Consider the following 6000-nt stretch of genomic DNA (forward strand, 5'->3'; position numbering starts at 1 on the left):
GCCGGCAGGAGGAGGTAAGCTTTTCTTGGTTAATGTTTCTCTTTGGATGCAAAAACCCACTTACACGCTGTTTCTTCAGGAATCGGTTATGACTGAGAGTTATTGTGGGCCTGGATGTGAACGTAAAGCCTGCTTGCCATCGCTGAGTAACTCTGCGTGTGTCTGCACTAAATGCAGACTAAGGGTGTTTGCGGCGGACAAACCTGTATTTAGACAAGCCCCGGTAGCAGCTTAACATAGGCTTAAAATAAGCGTCTTCCATTGTGGAATCTTCCTTTCCCTTTTGTCCCTCCAGTAACTCCGTTTGTCTTGGCAGTACAAAATTAAAATATGTAGGCTTTTGAGGACACTTTACCGACATTTGGAGATCAATTGTGAACTGCTTTAGCATGTGCTGTATCGCCAACAGATCAAGACAAAAATGCAGTGTAACTTGGAATTGCGGTCTCAGCCTGTGAAGACCCAAGGCTAGGCTAAAGGCAGTACTGGAATTAAGGCTACATCTTAACTGGCAGAACTGCATTATACAGAAAAAAATTGACAACATTTGCATTGAAATGAGATTGCAGTGAGATGAATTCAGGTCGCTGGCTGTTTCATACCGCTACTATTAGCCTCTCCGTTTCGTTGACAGAAAATAAATGCCTTCCTCAGTATTTTAATGTAGTTAAATAAGTGAGGAGAAAGCTAACTCAAGTCTATTAAATGAACTTAGGCAAGATGAAAGCGTATGCCTGTACTCTGCAGAGTCTCGCAGGAATGTATTATGATATTTCCTGCCCTGACAGATGTGTGCCGTTAACTTCAGCATTCTGTACTGGCAAGAAGTAGGAGAATTGTCAGTGGGGAATAAGCAGACACCACTTTTGAGGAGCCGTCTCAATACGGATTCATGCTGTACCTGCTTACTACCTCAAGAAAAATATTTGCCTTTGATATGCTGAGATTGCTGTTTTGTCTGGAGCTGAAGTCATATATCTGGTCTGTGTTTACAAAGGCTATTTTACATAGTCTTTACAAAGACTAAAAGCTATCCACCAGAGGGGAACTGAGGATTTCTAGAGCATCTGACTGACACAGTATTGTACCGTCCGATTCCCACTGGAAAATCAGCAGGCGTGTGATGTGGTTGGTAACAGCGCATGTCATGTGCCCAACAGGCAGAAGCTGGAGATAGTTCTCTGTAACAAATGAGTCATTATTTTCTTAAAGGACATTCTTTAATGCATTTTTGCCACCTCATCATGCCCTCTGCCACAGCTGATTACTGCAGCCATCACCCAGGAGTTTGTAGCATGGGGCTAGATGGGACATTCTGGTACTTGCTTTGTTCTAGTTCACTCTGCTTTTCAGCAGTACTAAGGATCCAGTTCTTTGCTATTTTCTGTCCGTCCACTGCTGGAAAGTAAAAATGTGTTTAACCAATTTGCATCGTAACCTTTAATAAAGGTTGTTATGCTAGCCTTTTAAGGCATGAAGGTAATACAAAAATAGAACTTATAAAAGAGATCTGATATTCCCGATTAAAAACAAAAAAGCAGAGGTAGCATAAATCAGTCTGCCTCCCTCTAGTTACGCAAGCAAGCACCTTGTGCCCTATATACAATAGCTCAGCGAAAGGTGCGACATCTAGAAAGGGGAAAGATATTTTATGAAGTTATTCATTATTTTCTGCAAAAGTGATTTGATTATTTAGGTATTGTGATTTTTTTTTTTAATATGCTGATATTTTCACTGACAATCTGGCTCTCTAGTGTAACCATACATACTTGTGTATACAAGATTTGCTCCTGTATGGAATGGCTCTGACTCTTGCCTTTCTTCTGTAAATCTGTCGTGGGGGACAGTGTCAAATTCTTTGCACAAGTCCAGCTAGATGACATCTGTCGCTCTTCCCTTATCCACCAGTGCTGTAACCCTGCCATAGAAGGCCACCAGATTTGTCAGGTGTGATTTGCCCTTAGTGTAGCCATGTTGGCTGTCACTGATCACATCCTTATTTTCTGTGTTCCTTAGTATAGTTTCCAGGAGGATGTGCTCCATGGTCTTACTGGGCACAGAGGTGAGACTGACTGGCCCATAGTTCCCTAGGTCTTCCTTTTTTCCCTTTTTAAAAAAAGTGGGGGGGGGGGGGGGTATGTTTCCCCTTTCCCAGTCAGTGGGAACTTCCCCGGACTGCCATGACTTCTCAAACATGATGGATAGTGGCTTAGCCGCTTCATCTGTCAGTTCCCTCAGCACCCGTGGATGAATCTCATCAGGTCCCTTAAACAGCCTTAAATTATTGTGATTTTTCCTTAATGTTCTAATACATGAAATATCATTATTTAACAAACCCAAATAGTTCCTTTATCAGCTTAAAGGATGCAAATATATGTGGCATATTCAGAAGATTACAATATGTAAAAATTGTCATAGTTCCCTAGTTTGTTACAACAAACTTTCGCTAAGCACGTTTACTTCTGAAATCTTCAAAAAACATTCCTTGCAACTACATTAGTTGCTTGTGTTGCATACAAAGAGTATTTAAGTAAGAAGCAAGATAAAATTACTTTTCTTAGGTAACTTTTTCCTGTAATCATTCCATGTCCTCATTACCTATATGGGTAGTGTGAGAACAAAATAAACCTTTTCAGTCATGTAAAAGTACAAAAAGAGATTATAGATTGTAATTTTTCAACCTAAATGACTGCTACATTTCTTTTGTTACAAGTTTTGCTGAAGGTTTGCACGTGATGTTGATTTTGCACATATAGATAGATTTGAAGACTAACATAGAAAAGTGATTTACAGATCAGCATCTGGAAGTCAGACTGGTGATACAGTTCATCTGAACACTTACTTCAGGTCTTGCCCATGTTACGGGACCTCTGCAGAAGGCGGTGGTGCGGACAGATTGCGTTGCGTGTTGGCAGTGACAGACAGACGGGGTGGGAGAAGGCAGTTCAGCCGCAGATCTGCATCTCCCCAAACCGAATAGGTTAAGTTCCCTGTCAGCATAGCCATGATGACACCAGGGGGTTTTGCAGTACTTTATTGGCATCTCGGGGGAAATCTGTATTCTTTGCAGCTAAAGCAATCTTATTCCCTTTCACACAAACCTGAGAGAAGGTATAATGACCCTGCCTAATGTGGTCAGACAGCATTTGACAAGGCTCATTCTTTCTGCCTCTCACATGAAGGGTTACATTATAACTACTGAAGTATTGCCTTTTAAGGCTGCTGAAGCCAAATGAGTGTCCTTTAGACTCTGTAAGTGTACAGATACTTAATACATCTGCTTAAATTAAACTCTAGTCAAACTGCTGATTGCTTTCCTCACCTTTTTTCCCCTTAAATCATTAATGGACATTTTCCGCAAGCAAGTTACAAAATGCCTAAGATGACAATGAACTTCAGACATATTAGCTTGGCCCTTTCATTCCAGAGTCTCTCCTCCTATGCAGATTGTTTGAAGACTGCAAATGCACAAAAGGATGCTTCCCAATCCGGACCAGAGGTTACGGGACAGTAGTTAATCAAATATTTAGAATTGTTTTGAGATTTTCCTCCATTGCAGATTATGTACCTTCTTTTTTTTAAAAAAAAAAAAAAACAAAACCCAACAACAAAATGAAAACAAAACCCCAACCAACTAAATAAAACCCCCAAGCATCTCCCCCCCCCCCCCCCCCCCCCCCTTTACTCAGGGTGATAATTCAGTTTTGGTCAGTACTGGGGTGTTCAGCACACCAGCTGTGATCCTTGCAGGGAAGGACCCCTTCCAGGATGGCTCTATGAATACCCTCTAAATTTCTTCTCTGTACCCTCAGGAGCTGCTGCTGCTGCCCTGTCTGCAGAGTAGAGAACACTTCCAGATCATCTGTACGCTGATACAGCTACTAGTGACCTAGAACTATACATCCTGCGACTGTGACTTACCAAAAATAAGGTAATTTAACTAGGTGCTGCTCTCATCCCTGGCCACGCTACCTGAGTACCTTTATCCTTTGGATTCTTAAAGCCCAGAGGCTGGGGGTGGGTGGGGGGGTGGTGTATAGGCATTATTCAATGTTTTACTTCATTTTCTATTTTAAAGTGAGGATTTAAGGAATCTTCTGGTGATGGGTGGGACAAAAGTGTGGTTACGAAAGGTGCAGCTATGCCACCATTATAATCCACTTGCCTTTGAAGGCCCTGTAGGAAGGGTTTCTGCAGTGAATAAAGGAGAAGATTAATCAGTGATTTGAAATCTAAGCCAAATGGTAGTTAGTTGGCAAAGCACCGTAGGCCAAGTCAGCAGAAACCTAGAGCTGGAGGGTGCTGCGTTGCTTCTTATGAAACCAAGGACAAAGGAGACATGGAGGGAGGGACTCTTTCCTCGAGCCTTTTGTTTCTGTGGCTTGTTTTCACAGGTCTGTCTCTTGCCAGCAAGGTTGCCCTCTCAATATTACGGTATGCACTTGACTGGCATGTTCATATGAAAAGTGGAGTTAATTAAAAGCGGAGGACTTGTCATTCAGGAGGGTATCCAGAGAAGATAAAGAAAAGCCATTAGGACCAATATGTATTAATTTAAAGTGCATTTTTATTCTCAAGTTGGGTTTCTTCTTCAGGTCCAAAGCTGCCTGTGATCTAAACTTGGTTTGCATCTGACTAGGACCACTTCCTCTGCAATAAAGATCCAGAGTATTTCAATGTACACCGCAACCGATACACCTTTACTCTTCTGAGTGCTCCTGTACAGATAAACCATTATGAACTCCAAGCTTCTTGTATGCAGTAGTCTAATGACTACTTGTGAATACACAAATATTCTTCTTCACTGTTTTTTCAGATGCTCATAACCAATTTTCCTAGAGTGAAATGTCCTGTGGTTAATTTTAGCCCAAAACGCTGGGTTTTAAGCTTCTGTAGAATTCAAAAAGCAAAACATATCAAGCACTGTAATTGGGAACTGGAGCCTTACATGCACTACTTCTATGCAAAAAAGTTTCATCATATTTACTAGTTTTGTATTGAAGTGTAGGAAACAGCACATCTCGAACGGTTGTTTCAGAATTGTGGTTTTCCAGCCATCTCTTGCGTGGCTATGGAAAGCTTTCAGTTAACCTTTCGATTTCAGCCTGTGTCCTGGAGGCCAAGAAATGATCAAAGTAAACAGAGGCTGTTCGCTATCTGGGCAGCTGTCTTCAGTCATTTGTTTCAGCAACCCAGTGCACTTGTGTTCCCAAAATGCTCTGCGCTCCCAAAGAAATCTCTGCAAATGCCAAGCTAGCCTTGTCTTTCCTAATATCTAAAGCAGCATCTCTTGATGGAGTTTAAGGCTGCTCACCTCTTTTAGTCATCTAATGTATATGCAGAACAATTCATTCCTTTTACTTTGCACTTCCTACAAGTTCTTGAAGAACGTTATGATGTTTCCCCTCTGCCTTCTCTCTAGGTTAAATGCCATTTATTTCAGTTCTCCTCCCTGGACCAGTTGCTAGAGCTCTGATAGCTCCTGTCCTCTCTTTATTTCTGCCCCCTCCCCACCCCCCCTTCAGCTGGCTGCCCTTTTTGACATGAGGTATCCCAAATTGGACCATATGCCAGCTGAGGCCTTGTCACTTCAGAGATGTCTTAAAAGCGAGCCTTGAGTTTGTGTCATTCTTCTCTCAGTCCTTCGAAGAGCAAGTATTAGTTTTAATACTTACCTGAACGCCGTAAAGGCGGATCTAGGTACTTTAAAGGATACTTGAAGTTCAGGAACCTTTGTGAATATTGCACGGAGGAGTAAATCTGGATGGCGGGTCTGAAAGGGGAGTTGTGCTGTACGCGTAGCAACTGCACAGGCCGTAAACATCCGAGATTGCTTCAGAATTTCAGCTCTAGGACTATTTCAGCGCTCAGAATTTCACTCGACTCTGGGACTGGTTGTATTTCCACCTGCAGTTTGTGCGGGTACCTGAGCTGCCCTGACTGGGTGGAGCGAGCAGCAGCGCTGTCCCGCTGAGCACGCAGCCCTGGGTACAACCCGAT

This window comes from Accipiter gentilis, chromosome 9 (genome assembly GCF_929443795.1).
Source record: "Accipiter gentilis chromosome 9, bAccGen1.1, whole genome shotgun sequence".
Lineage (NCBI taxonomy): Eukaryota > Metazoa > Chordata > Aves > Accipitriformes > Accipitridae > Astur > Astur gentilis.